This window comes from Myodes glareolus, chromosome 12 (genome assembly GCF_982192425.1).
Source record: "Myodes glareolus chromosome 12, mMyoGla1.1, whole genome shotgun sequence".
Taxonomy (NCBI): domain Eukaryota; kingdom Metazoa; phylum Chordata; class Mammalia; order Rodentia; family Cricetidae; genus Myodes; species Myodes glareolus.
The window spans coordinates 15609169-15624405 of record NC_142037.1 but is presented as its reverse complement, the minus strand read 5'-3'; the positions used below and the strand labels follow the sequence as shown (position 1 = coordinate 15624405).

Below are 15237 nucleotides of genomic sequence, written 5' to 3'. Positions count from 1 at the left end.
CTTGCTTTTGAGATTTCTCGGTGGCATCCTAGCAGTTTAGGAAAGTCAGAGTGAGCAAAGATTAATTCATCAGACTGTTCCAACAGATGGTTTCATAGTATGATCAGAACTCGCCGAGGTTAATAAGAAGATGTACTGAAATTCTTCCTCACCAAGTATGGCTCTGCATAATTCTCACTAAATACTGTATAACTTTATCTGTGTATTTGTAGTTCTATAACTGTTTCATGATAAACTGGTTATCTGTATTATTTAAAATGTAAAGAAAGAAACCAAAAAAAACCGAAAATTGATCTTATCAGAGTGCAAAAGGATGTAAGAGGTAAGAAAGGCCACACTTTTGTCTCAGTGCAGGCACAGTGGATTTCCTGGGGTCTCAGGCCCTCCTCAACCACAACCTTAGCACCCTCTTTTCCAGGTCTTTATCCAGGATTAGCTCAGAGGATGTCAATGTGGTGACCATGTCGTTTTTACCCAAACCAGGCAACTGCCTTAGCTAATAAAGCCAATCAGAGCAGAGGTATACAGGTTTAAAAGGCCTGTGAGGTCACTGAGCACTCACCTCCTTCATCTTTCAAGGACTGTGTCCACTCTGTCCTCCTCCAACCCAAGAGCCTTCCTGGGAAGATGGCAGCAGTCCTGATTCTCCTGACCTTTCTTCTGCCACTTGGAGCTGGTGCAGGTGAGTGAACACCCCTGTTCCAGGGCTCCATCCCATAATACCTCTGTGGAGTCTCTGCCCAGCTCTAGTCAGGAACTTTCTGCACTGAACCAGGAGGTTTCTGAACCTCAGCTCCCAGATCAGCCCAGACCTGTTAGCCTGTCACTGACTAGATCCTCAATAAAGTCTGAAGAAGGGAGGTGTCCTCAGAGGACATGGTGGGCACTAGCTTCTCCCTGCTCTTTGTGTCACTTAGAGAGAGGATCATACATAGATAGAGATGTTAAGAGAATGAAAACCTCCAAAAAGCACATCATTAACTTCATTTAATCCCAGATCAATGGCCCCTTTAATGACCTGCCTGCAATGGAGTAAGGTCACCAGCTCAAGAATATTATCATTATTTAGCAACCTCTCCACTCAATTTCTGAAGAAAGAGACCCAGGGCAACAAATGCCAGCATTACACCCTCCACTAAATTTGCAGGTTTGGTTGGCTTCTCCACTTCTTTCTGCATGTCCCTAGCTGTTCCTGTCTTTGTCAACACACAACTCCAATGGCCCCAGGGCCCTGAATCCCATGAGTTCTGAACTACTAGCCCTGCAGCTACCTAGAAGTCATTCATTCATTCATGCAGCCAAAAGCATTTATTGAGAACCCAAGATGTGCTGGGCACCAGAATAGGAGAGTTTTAAAAAAAAAATATCCACCGGATAGGGGTTGGGTAAAAGGTGAAAACATTATACCAATCAAGACAACAGAGGATTGGAGAGATGCAGTAAGAAAGAAAAGATCAAGGCAATTTACCTCAGTGTAGCCTCATGTATTTAGAGCTTGTCCTTCCATGCATTTGTAAAGCAGGGCCTGGAGGAGTGCTACCCACCCCTTTTCATAGCAGGGCCCTGAAGCTTAGAATTCAGCAGAGATTATTCTATGTGTAAGGAATTCCGTCTACAACATCTTGGAGAACTGCAGATCCCATTGCCTTCACCCTCCAGACCTCATCTGTTTCTCGCAGACACCCCATATTCTGTCTTTTCTTTCAGAGGAGATCATCGGGGGCCATGAGGTGAAGCCCCACTCCTGTCCCTACATGGCATTTGTTGAATTTGTGAATATTGATGGGAATAAGAGTCACTGTGGAGGCTTCCTGGTAAAAGACAACTTTGTGCTGACAGCTGCTCACTGCAGGGGAAGGTGAGGAGAAGTAGCTGGCCCATGCTTTCTGAGATTCCGAAAGGAGTTTAAATGCTTTAATTGTGATTCCTTCTTTGAGAGCTCACTGGAGGGCAGGACTGTGACAATGGAAGTTGACCACAGGGAAACTTTGAGGACAAAGGGTGAGAGGTCAGAGGCAGCAGCGCAGTTGAGATGAAAGCAACTACACTGGTCAGACTACAGCAGTGGTTGAGGTTGAACGTGCACATTAAGAGTCAATGAAAACTTTGGAGTATTGCTGAGAAGTAAGAGGGAGCCTTCAGGAGTCTAGTGTCCTTAAGAAGACAAAAGCAGTAGTTCACACCCTGAGGCCCTTCTGTCTCCTCAGTCCCCTCAGTTAGAGCCCCACCCTGCCTACCCAGCCTCTTACAGCTCCTGAACTGTGTCCTCTCTCACTCCACATCTCCCATCTGTACTCTGCTCTCTACAGCTCAATGAAAGTCACTCTCGGAGCCCACAACGTAACAATCAAAGAGAAGACCCAGCAGATCATCCCTGTGGCAAAAGCCATCCCACATCCAGACTACAATCTTATGGATAACTCCAATGACATCATGCCCTTGAAGGTGAGAAGAGAACCCCATCCTGTCCATTGGTTGCTACTCCTGCTCTCACCGTGTTCCTTTCATCTCTTCCATCTTGGTGTCTCAGCCCAGCAGTCAACGAGCCGCACTCTTTCTTCTTCCCACAGCTGGAGAGGAAGGCCAAGAGGACCAATGCTGTGAAGCCCCTCAACCTTCCCAGGCGCAAGGTCTGTGTGAAGGACAGACCTGGACTGTGACAGGTCAAACACACTTCAAGAGGTAGAGCTGACCGTCCAGAAGGATCAGGTGTGTGATTCCCGCTTCCCACGTCGTTACAACAAAGCCATTGAGATCTGTGTGGGGGATCCAAAGATCAAACGAGCTTCCTTTAAGGTAAATTGTATTGTCCTTCTCTTGGGGCTCCATGGGAGGGGAAAAGCAATCTAGGACCTAGAGACCAAGAATTAGGGACTCCTTTTCTCACTGACTGTGATATTTCTCACTGGAAACAGCAGGAAGCAGTAACTAGCTAGGGCATCAGAGATGACAAGCAACCACTGTGAAGTCAGCTTGTTGCAAGGTTTTACATGGATTTAGTCCACCACATTAGTGCCAATTGTTGCAAGGAGGGGGCTGTTTGTTTGTTCCAGCTGCCCAGAACCAAAATAATCACACAGAAACTGGATTAATTAAATCACTGCTTAGCCTATTAGCTCTAACCTCTTATTGGTCAACTCTTATATCTTAATTTAACCCATTTTTATTAATCTGTATATAGCCATGTGGCAGTGGCTTACTGGCAAAGTTTTGGCATGTCTGACCCTGGCTGCGGTCCCATGGCATCTCTCTGACTCTGCCTTCTTTCTCCCAGGATTTAGTTCAGTCTTCCCTGCCTACCTAAGTTCTGCTCTATCAACAGGCCAAGGCAGTTTTTTTTTTAAATTCATTAATGGTAATGACAGCACACAGAGGGGACTCCCACATCAGCTGGTATAAAGCAGGATTTGCACTGTCCTCCTGTCACTGAGGCCCAGGCTTTAGAAAGCTGTGCTCCCTGTGTGTTTTGTTACCATGTGGGGGGTCTCCTCAGAGCAGGCACCCACTTTTGTCAATTGTCTTGTCCTCCATGCTCACATGAGGCTCAACCATCTGTCCACAATTCTAAACAACAGCTTTGACCTGAGGGTTCAACACACTTCCATAGAAAATGGATCATAGACTTGGAGTCTGGACTCAGGAGGGAGGTGAAGCAGTAACCCTTTTCTAAATTGGAGTGGGAAGCCCAGTGTTCCCAGGTCTGCCCTCTGATCTCCCTCACACAGAGCACACAAGTCATGCTTTATGGTGGAAGGGTGGGCTAGTGTGTTATCAGCTCAGCCCCTGTGGACCCTCTCTATTGACAGGGGGATTCCGGAGGACCTCTCCTGTGTGACAAAGCAGTTGCAGGCATCGTCTCCTTTGGGTATAAAAATGGTTCAACTCCAAGAGTCTTCACCAAAGTGTCAAGTTTCTTATCCTGGATAAAGAAAACAATGAAACACAGCTAATTACAGAGCAAACCAGGCCCCTCCAGCTGAGTCCAGGATTGTCCTAGGATAGAAGCCAGCATCTCAATAAAGGTCTCTTTGCAGAATCAGAAGACTGGTTTCATATCACAGGGACCAACTCTGTGTTAGGCAAGCCAATGGCACACTTCTATTTACTGCTCATTCCTCAACCATGTACATACCTTGCCCAAAGCTCAGGCAAGGCCATTGACCAGCTCCTTTTATCTTGTTCCTCTGTGCAGTGCCTGGCCTTCTGACAGGCCCAAAGCTGAGCTTGGGTTTCTCTTGTCTTGGGGCTCAGGGTGAATATTTTTCCTCTTCTGTGTCATATGGAAGAAAGGTGAGAGCAAGTACTATTGTTCCTGGAGACGGGGGAGACAGAGCTGAGGCCAGTGTAAATGGACCTTCCTGGGCAGAGTATTATTGCTCCACAGCTTAACCATTAAGGTGATAGCAATTTCAGTATCCCCACTTTCTCATGTATCCTCCTCTGAAGCAGGGCCAAGTTCCTCCAGCTTCTAAGCTCCACCCCCTCCTCTTTTATGCCTGCTCTGAGACTCTATCAACTTCTACGCTTAGTAGTCCATGCTAATCTTTACATGTCCCCACCTCTTATACCCCTACCTAGGACACCCAAATCCACATGTGGTTCCTTTCATTAGGGCCTCAGACCTGCGGTGCCAGCCTAAATCATGACCTGGCTTGTAACACGAGGGCCGGCTTGTTGGGGTATCTGTTCCCGCCCAGTACCCCACAGCCGGCAAGTCCCAGAGAAAATCAATCACACAGAGATCTCTTTAAGTTATAAAGCTGATTGGCCCATTCGGTCAGGCTTCTTGTTAACTCTTTTAACTTATATTAACCCATTATTATTATCTATGGTAGCCATATGGCTTGGTACCTTTTTCAGCTGGGCAAGCTACATGCTGCCTCTTCGGTGGTCTGCACAGGAGTGGCGGAGGGAGTTTCCTGCTTCCCAGAATACTCCCAGTCTCTTTGCTTCATCCCTACTTCCTGTCTGGCTTTCCCGTCTATACTGCCTGCCCGGCCAATCAGCGTTTTATTAAAATATGATTGACAGAATACAGACAATTCGTCCACACCACTGGCAGGGAGGGACTGACAAAGGTCCAGACTAGAAGTGGCACCACAGAGGACCATTGAGACCAGGGCTCTCAGTGTCTGTCTCCAAACCCTGCACTCCACCTCCCACATGCTTAGACCTAGGGAAGCTCCTCACAGTCAGCTCACTCACACCCCCAACCTCCTTATGTGCTGAGCATCCATAGCAGCGGGGTCTGTCAGCAACATGAGCTCCTCTGAGCTTGTTCATCTCAATCATTGCTGGCTTCTAGGCTATGGTGCCCTGCTTGTCATTTGGTCACTGTCAGTCTTTGACATCCCCAAGGCAAAAGAACTAAAAGTCTCTACTTTTCCATCAGCCAACACTAGAGTGTACGAGGTTTGCAAAAGGCCTTAGGCAATTAGCTTCTATGGGAAATTATTCAGAAAATCGGCATTCCACCCAGGAGTGGGTAGTAGGTAGAGAATAACACAACTAAGACAGCCTTGTTGTGTTTATTTTAAAGATGGAAGAAACAGAGTCAGTATGCTGATTTCAATCCTAAGAGATGCACATGTTCAGAAGCATAATTCAGATACAGAATTAAATGTGAGTCAGGAGGCTGTGAAATAAACAAAATGAAATAAATGGTGTGGGGAAGAACCTGTGATATTTCAACATTCTTGGTTACGGCTGTATCCATAGTTCCCCAGACTACCTGGGATTCTCTTACGAAGTTCTGGGCATGAGACTGTAGCCAGAATGTGTGTGTGTGTGTGTGTGTGTGTGTGTGTGTGTGTGTGTGTGTGTGTGTGTGTGTTTATATAAAAGTATCCCTACATTGGACGCACACTGCTAAAAAAAAAAAATCATGCTGCCAGGGATTTTTGCACATGCATTAATCCAGCACTTGGGGGGCAGAGGCAGGCAGATCTCTGACTCCAAGGCCAGACAAGGTTGTAGAGAGAGAGACTCTCAAAGTAAACTAATAAAAAATTCTTAAATTAACTTAAATAAAAAGAAAACTCCAAGCAGCCTTGGTTCAGGGTCCTGTCCTGTCAGGCACTTAACAGATAACATGACTGGCAGCTAAGCTTAGTGGTTCCCTGTCCCACACAGACAGCGTGTCACGTTCTTCTGGGATTGGAAGCAAAATCTTGCTTTGGATCAGGAAACTTTCAAGGACAAGGTTTTATATAGAAAGAGACATAGGTGGCACACAGTTTCTGATAGAGAGCTGGAAAACAAACCCTGCCCTGGAGACAGACTAAGGAGCCAGCTCCTTTAGAGACAACAAAAACAAAGAAGAGTGCAGAATCAAAGAAACGTGTGTTTGAAAACATACGGTCATATATGCATTCAGTTTAGAAGTCATATTTATTTAAAGAGATGGTTCTAAGGCTTCAAAAAACTCTGAAAATCATTATTGTGTATCCATTAGAGAGGATATAAAATAATTTTCTATGAATAGGAAGTAACTGACCCGACAAACAGTATGAACCATGTTGGGGTGAGGCTGAACTTAGCCTGGGAATCCCTGAAGAATCGACCTCAATGTCATCTATTTTCCAATCAGTAATGTGGTGTCATCCCACAAACAGATGAGCCCATTTTCTGACTCTCCCTGGAGAGAACCGCCTGGGCTCCTCACACAGATGCATAGTGAAGGAGTTCAAAGCCACCTTGCTTTGCTCCCTTGAGCACATATTGGAGTAGATTCAGGCAGTAAAGGCCTAAACCCAGAGTGCCTCAGATTCCTCTGCTCCTTGGATGTTTCTCTCAGCCCCGACCATTTGTACAGGGCTCACTCTGCTCCCCTAACATCTGTAGCGATGTTCTGTACCTGGAAGAGGAAATGCTTCAACTCATCAAGAGTCACTTCGCTGTTCTTCCAGGCTATTGCAGTCCAGAAAACTTTAAGACATCCTTTAAGAGCAGATACTAGAACACAAGTTCTCCTGGTTCATGATTGGGAATACATGCTTGTATACCTCCATTGTCCTGTCCAGCGCCATACATCTCCCAGCCCCATTTTCTGTGGACTTAGAGAATGTAGTTTCTGTTCTGTATTTATTTGATTTCCATGCCACGTTTTTATGGTGTTTTCAGTGAGGATGTCCTCTCCTAGGTTAATGTATTTGAACACCTGGTTCCGATTTGATGATGCTATTTGGGGATGTTAGGTAATATGGTCTTGATGGAGCAAGTCCATTGGTGGGGCAGGCCTTGACTCACACCATTACCAATTCTCTCTCTCTCTCTCTCTCTCTCTCTCTCTCTCTCTCTCTGCTATGCCTTCCTGTGTGTGTGTTTGTAACTATAGTGTATGACTTTTGAGTATGAAGTTTGTAGATGACATCATTTTCCAATGTGGTACAAAAAATATATGTGTGCTCTTGCTATTATTAAACATGCCTGACTTCAGTGATGCTTTCAGTGTTTTATGTTCCAACTGCAGACAGTCAAACTGGCACCATTATAGTTTCATGCATTCCTGTTGACTTAATGAAACATAGAGCTTATCCATGATATTTTAATTTACATTACAGATAATGGATGTCTAATGATATTTGAAAAACAAGCAAGCATTCTTTTTGGATCCCTAAGACACACACACCTCAGCTTTGCCTCACACACCACCACCAGCCACCATTCTTACACTAGCTGTCACTTTCAGCTGCATCCACAGTTGAGACGTGGAGATACCCAAGCCTTGCTTTCTATTTTCTTTTCAATATTTGTTATAAAAACATAGTTCCTTATCTATTATTATTTTTAATTTCAGCATGACTTCTTTACCATGATAGAATATAATACAACTCAAAAAAACAGAGATGATTTCTCAGTTAAAAGTGGGTAGACACGTTCTTCCTCCTTCTGCTCCTCATTTGGACCATGGGGGGCTCAGTCCGGTGCTCCAATGTGGGTTTCCGTCTGTATCGCCATTCATCGTCGGATGAAGGATCTATGGTGATAGGCAAAATCTTCATCAGTATGGTTATAGGCCAAGGCCGGTTCAGGCACCCTCTCCTCTGTCCAGAGATGGTCCAAATGAGGAGCAAAAGGAGGAAGAACATGAAAAAAAAAAACTCAGGAGCGCGAGGGGTGTGATCACCCACTGATACAAGAGGACTGATCTAATGAGAGTTCACCAAGGCCAGTTGAACTGGGACTGAACGAGCACGTGATCCAACCAGATTTTCTGAATGTGGCCGGATTCTCTGAATGTGGCTGGCCCGGAGCCTTTCTGAAAAGCCATTGACAATGACACTGGGACTTGTTTCCTCTGCATATACTGGATTTTGGGATCCAGTCTGTTTGGATACTCACCTTCCTGGACCTGGAGGGAGTGCGGAGGAACTTGAACTTACCACAGGGCCGGTAACCCTGACTGGTCTTAGGGATGGAGAGGGAGGAGGACAGGGAGTGGGGGGAGTGGGAGGGTGTTGGGAGGAGGGGCGGAATTGGAAACTTTTATAAATTAATAAACTTTGAAAAAAAAAGTGGGTAGACACTTATTTTTTTCAGGTAATTACAAGGCTATGTTCAGCCTTTGGGGATTTGCAAGTGTTCACAAAGCTGGTAACAGAAAAAGTACTATATTCAAATCATGCTACCTAACATAGCAGCTGTTGAGGATGGTGACACTTGGACAGAGCAATGGAACTGAAAAGGACGTTTTCTCAATAACAAAAGCACTTATGTTTCAATTCAGGGTGCTAAGGGTGTGGCTCAGTGGGTAAGAGCACTAGCTAAACAGGAAGGAGAATCTGAGTTCAGATCCCAGAACCCACATAACAGATGCTGAGTGGGGTTGATGGGCCTGTATCCTCAGTGCGGAGACAGGAAGACTGCTGATGCTTGCTGCTATCAGCCTCAATAAAACAGTCTGTTCAGGTTCAGAGAGTGACCCCATCTCAAAGGAGTGAGACAGAAAACAGTAGAGGAACCTGACAACTTCCTCTGCACTTATACAGGCATGGGGACACTTATACTGACATACAAGTGTATACACAAACACCACACATTAAAAAAGATAGTTACACCTGATCTAGTTATGTTTTGTTACTGTAACACTGTAACAAAGAGAATTCTTGGCCAGGAAAGGATTGATTTGGCTCACACGTCCCACCTGCACTCCATCACTGATGGAAGTCAGGGCAGGAACTCAAGCAGGAGCAGAGGCAGGAACCTCAGAGGAAAGCTGCCTATTGGATAAGCTTGCTTTCTTTTCTAACCCAGGACCACGTGCCCATGGATGGCACTACCCACAGTAGGCCAGACCCAACTCAATCGAAACAAGAAAGTACCCCCACAAACATACCCATAGCTAATCTAATGGGCACAATCTTGAACTGAGTTCTTCTCTTCCCAGGTGTTTCTAGTTTGTGTTGAGTTGACAAAAAGTAGCCAGCACAGCCAGTTAGATAGGCTCTGTGGTAAAAAACCAGACATGTGGTTATGTGGTTTTTAAAAGAACAAACAATACAATCCTTGATGACCAGTTGTCGATAGTAAGTCTCCTGAGTGCTGTACAAATAATGTTTCAGATGTGACACAGTCTAAGTAGTTAGGAATATTTATTTCTTTTTTTAAATTAATTTATTTTTTATTGAAAATTTCCACCTCCTCACCTCCTCCCACTTCCCTCCCTTTCCTCACTCCCCTTCCCCCTCCCTCTCCAGTCCAAGGAGCAGTCAAGGTTCCCTACCCTATGGGAAATTCAAGGTCCTCCCTGCTCCCCACAGGTCCAGAAAGGTGAGAATCCAAACAGGCTAGGTTCCCACAAAGTCCGTCCATGCAGTAGAAACAAAACTCAGCTCCATTGTCCTTGGATTCTTTGTCAGCCTCCACTATCAGCCACATTCAGAGAGTGCGGTTTGATCACATGCTCCATCAGTTCCAGTCCAACTGACCTTGATGATCTCCCATTAGATCAGTCCCGCTGTCTCAGTAAGTGGACGCACCCCTTGCAGTCCTGACTTCCTTGCTAATGTTTTCCCTCCTTCTGCTCTTCATATGGACCTTGAGATCTCAGTCCATTGCTCCAATGTGGGTCTCTGTCTCTATCTCCATCCATCGTCAGATGAAGGTTCTATGGTGATATGCAAGATATTCATCAGTGTGGCTATAGGATAAGGCCAGTTCAGGCACCCACTCCTCTGCTGCCCAAGGAACAAGCTGGGGACATCCCCTTGGACACCTGTGAACCCCGTTAGAGTCAAGTCTCTTGGCAACTCTAAAATGGCTCCCTTAATTAAAATATCTACTTCCCTGCTCCCTCATCCACCCCTCTTCCATCTCAACCATCACATTCCCCCAAAACCCATCCTACCCTTCTCCCTTCTCTCTCCCCATCTCCCCTTATCCCCGTCCCACCCCCAGCCCCGTGCTCCTGACCCCTGTCCCGCAATCTTGTCCACTTCCAATATCCAGGAGGATAACTATATGTTATTCTTTGGTTCACCGTCTTATTTAGCTTCTCTAGAATCACGAATTATGGGCTCAGTGTCCTTTATTAATGGCTAGAATCCACTTATGAGTGAGTACATACCATTTTCATCTTTTTGGGTCTTGGTTACCTCACTCAGTAAAGCGTTTTCTATTTCCATCCATTTGCATGCAAAATTCAAGATGTCATTGTTTTTTACCGCTGAGTAGAACTCTGAAGTGTATATGTTCCACACCTTCTTTATCCATTTTTCTATTGAGGGGCACCTAGGTTGTTTTCAGGTTCTGGCTATTACAAATAGTGCAGCTATGAACATAGTTGAACAAATGCTTTTGTAGCATAATTGCACATCTCTTGGGTATGTTTCTAAGAGTGGAATTACTGGGTCCTGAGGGAAGTTGACTCCCAGTTTCCTGAGAAGTCGCCACACTGATTTTCCAAAGTGGTTGCACAAGTTTGTATTCCCACCAACAATGGATGAGTGTTCCCCTTACTCCACATCCTCTCCAGCATAGGCTATCATTGGTGGTTTTGATTTTAACTATTCTGACAAGTGTAAGATGGTATCTCAGAGTTGTTTTGATTTGCATTTCCATGATCGCTAAGGAGGTTGAGCATGACCTTAAGTGTCTTTTGGTCATTTGAACTTCTGTGGAAAATTCCCTGTTCAGTTCAGTACCCCATTTTTAATTGGGTTAATTAGAGTTTTAATGTCTAGTTTCTTGAGTTTTTTAAATATATTTTTGAGATGAGACCTTTGTCTGTTGCAGGGTTGGTGAAGATCTTCTCCCAATCAGGGGGATGCCTTTTTGTCTTAATGACAGTGTCCTTTGCCCTACAGAAGCTTTTCAGTTTCAGGAGGTCCCATTTATTCATTGTTGATCTTATTGTCTGTGCTACTGGGGTTCTACGTAGGAAGTGGTTTCCTATGCCCATGTGTTTTAGACTACTTCCACTTTCTCTTCTATCAGATTCAGTGTGGTCAGATTAATATTGAGGTCTTTAATCCATTTGGACTTGAGTTTTATGAATGGTGATAGATATGGATCTATTTTCATTCTTCTATAGGTTGACATCCAGTTATGCCAGTACCATTTGTTAAAGATGCTTCTTTTCTTCCATTGTATAATTTTAGTTTCTTTGTCGAAAATCAGGTGTTCATAGGTTTGTTGATTAATATCAGGGTCTTTGATTCAATTCCATTGGTCAACATCTCTGTTTTTGTGCCAAGCTGTTTTCATTACTGTAGCTCTGTAATAGAGTTTGAAGTCAGGGATGGTAATGCCTCTGGAGGTACTTTTATTGTATAGGATTGTTTTTGCTATCCTGACTTTTTTGTTTTTCCATATAAAGTTAATTATTGTTCACTCAATGTCTGTGAAGAATTTTGTTGGGATTTTGATGGGGATTGCATTGAATGTATAGATTGCTTTTGGTAGAATTGCCATTTTTACTATCTTGATCCTCCCAATCCAAGAGCATGGAAGATGTGTCAGGATACAAGATCAACTCCAAAAAAATCCGTTGCCATCCTATACACAAAGAACAAAGAAGCAGAGAGGGAAATCAGACAAACATCACCTTTCACGATAGCCACAAGTAGCATAAAGTATCTTGGGGTAACTCTAACCAAGGAAGTGAAAGATCTATTTGACAAGAACTTGAAGTCTTTGAAGAAAGAAATTAAAGAGCATACCAGAATATTTATTTCTAAACTAATTTGTTCTCACCAGATTATAACCAAGTGAATTGAGGAAATTGAAAAAAAACTGTCCAAAGAAGTCTGAAGAACAGAACCACTAATTTTAAATCTTATTCTTTAGGGATTGATGACAGTGCTGATGCTGAATAAAACCCAATCTGCCATTTTGATTCTAGGTATTGATGATGGAGCCAATGTTACTTTAGAAATGGCTTATCTATTGACATTGAAAAACACTAAATAAATATATTTTCATGGGCCAGGGCAAAAATCTATTGAAATGGTTTGCTGCAGGGAGGGGGCTGCTTGTTCATCCTGGCTGCCCAGCTAGCTCAGTTGGTAGAGCATGGGACTCTTAATTCCAGGGTTGTGGGTTCATGCCCCACATTGGGCTCCCAGTTAGCTTAGACCTGAGATACCCATACAGAAACTGTATTAATTAAAACACTGCTTGGCCATTATTTTTAACTTCTTATTGGCTAACTCTTACATATTAGTTTAACCCATCTACTTTAATCTGTGTATTGCCACGTGGCAATGGCTTACTGGAGATTCTAACTGGCCTCTGTCTCAGGCAGAAGATCCATGGCTTCTCTCTGACTCTTCTTTCTTCCTCCCAGAATTCAGTTCTGTCTTCTCTGCCTACCTAAGTTCTGGCCTATCAGGCCAAAGCAGTTTCCTTATTCGTTAACCAATACAGGCAGCATATAGAAAGAAGGACCTCCTACACTAGTTGATTTCTTCATCCATGATTAACTCAAATAGTACAGTTGCTGCTGCTGGCCAGAGATGGTAGTTCAATGAGACAGACCCAGTCTGTCAGTGGTGGAGAAAGCCTTTAATCCCAGCGCTGGGGAGCAGAGGCAGCTGGATCTCTGAGATCAAATGCAGCATGGTGTACAGAGCAAGTTCCATAACTGCCATGGCTATACAGAGAAACCCTGTATCAAAAATAAATGAATGAATGAACAAACAAATAAATGAAATGAAAATGTATATCAACATAAGAATAGAAGAACTCATAAAATTAAGAAAAGACAGTGCAATCACCACACTAACCTCATGTTTACTGATGTGTCCTGGCAGAGGTCATCAAGAAAAGTTAGACACAGAGAGGAAGGTCCCTCTCAGTGGAAATGGTGGGAGATGAGAGGGGATGATCTTTGGTAAAAATGTACAAAATACATCAAATACCTCTTTTCTGAGACAGCATTTCTCTGTGTACCCTTAGCTGTCCTGGAACTCACTCTGTAGACCAGGGTTACCTTTAACTCTAGACATATGTCTGCCTCTGTCCCCCGAGTGCTGGGGTTCAAGGCATGTGCCACTACTGCTCTCCTTACTTTTAAGAAAAAATAAACCAAATATACCAAAACAAATCCTATTTTTTTATATGTGTTCAAATTAGATATCACCAAATTGAAGCCTAGTCCATGGTTTTAAAAGATCACCTCTAAATAAGTACCATATAATTAACAATTTATATTCTGTAAGGATTTTGTTGCCTATCTGTATGTGAAGATAATGTATCATTTATATATGGTTCCTTTTCAGGGAGGAATTACCAATTTTCATTATAGCCTGTGTAGTAATGTGTATCCCAAAATAGTTATCCCTTCACTGCGACCCAGAAATGCCACAAAGTTCCAACCCATGGACCAGATGAGTAATTTAGATCCAATTAATATTCAAACTGCAGTTCACAACTAAGACAAGAAAGCCTCTATGTACACCAAGTATGAAAGGAGGACATTCCCTGGTTGCTCTGGATGTCTGTGCATGTGTGTGCGCACACACACACACACACACACACACACACACACACACACCACTGTTCTTAGGGCAAGGCTAGCCTGTCTCACCTCCCAGAGCTGATCTCAAACAACTGTAAACATCTGTGCTGTGAGCTCAGCTCCTCAGCTCACTATATATCAGCCTTTTCAAGAGTTGGATCTCTGTCTCACACTTGATTCTTGCTCACTAATAATCATTCAAGGTCCTTGTTTATGTACACTAAATTGTGACAATGTTGTAGAAAATACCACTGCAGTCCTCAGAAGGTAAGCCAGTGTTGATCTAATCTTACTACTTCTGAAGTTCTTGCTTAGAGATAAACACCAATACATAATAAACAGGTAACTGATACATGTTATCTCTGATTCATTATTGTTCTTAACTATGTGTGACAGTAGGTCATGATCATTGGCCACAGGATAATCCTATCTTTCGAATTTTTTTCTGCGACATTCTAGCAGTTTATGAGAGTCAAAGTGAGTGAAGATTAATTCATCAGACTATGCTAACAGATGGTTCCATGGTTCCACAGTATGATCAGAGGTCTCAGAGGTTAATGGGAAGATGTACTGAAACTCTGCCTAGTAAAGTATGGCTCTGCATAGTAACTCTCACTAAATACTGAATAACTTTGTGTGTTTGTAGTGCTATAACTATTTCGTGGTAAATTGATTGTCTGTCTTATTTAAAATGTAAAGAAAGAAACCAAAAATTCAAAAGAGACATTACTGAGTGTAAAAAAAATGTAAGAGATAAGAAAGGACAGGCACTGTGAACTTCCTGGGGTCTCAGACCCCCCTCAACCACAGCCAAGTAAATACCCTCTACTTTCTTGTTTTTTAATCACAGTTACTCATGCCAATGCGGTGACTGTCATTTTTACCCAAACCTGAAAACGTCCTTAAGTATTGTCGCCTACCAGAAGCAGATGTGCTCAGGTTTAATATGTCTGTGAGGTCACTGAGCACTGAACTCCATCATCCCTTCAAGGGCTGTGTCCACTCTGCCCTTCTCCATCCCGAGCAGCCTCCTAAGAAGATGGCATCATTCCTGATTCTCCTGACCTTTCTTCTGCCGCTTGGAGCTGGAGTGGATGAGTGAATATCCCAGTTCCAGAGGTGCCATCCCATAATACCTCTGTGGAGTCTCTGCTCAGCTCTAGTCAGGAACTGTCCTGTGCTGAACTAGGAGATTTCTAAACCTCAGCTTTTTAAACCTGAGGTGTCTCAGATATTCTGAGTAAATTGGGAGCGTGGGGATCATAGGAGAGGGTGTA

The 15237-nt window shown here is 43.7% G+C and overlaps 1 pseudogene across 1 annotated transcript; it reads left to right on the top strand.

Moving 5' to 3' along the window:
- The first annotated feature begins 492 nt into the window (after positions 1-492).
- Positions 493-3975, top strand: LOC148120150 (granzyme C-like; annotated as a pseudogene). Its single transcript, XR_015739386.1, has 5 exons — positions 493-682; positions 1708-1858; positions 2310-2445; positions 2571-2796; positions 3807-3975. The product of XR_015739386.1 is annotated as a granzyme C-like (transcript).
- The last annotated feature ends 11262 nt before the right edge of the window (positions 3976-15237 follow it).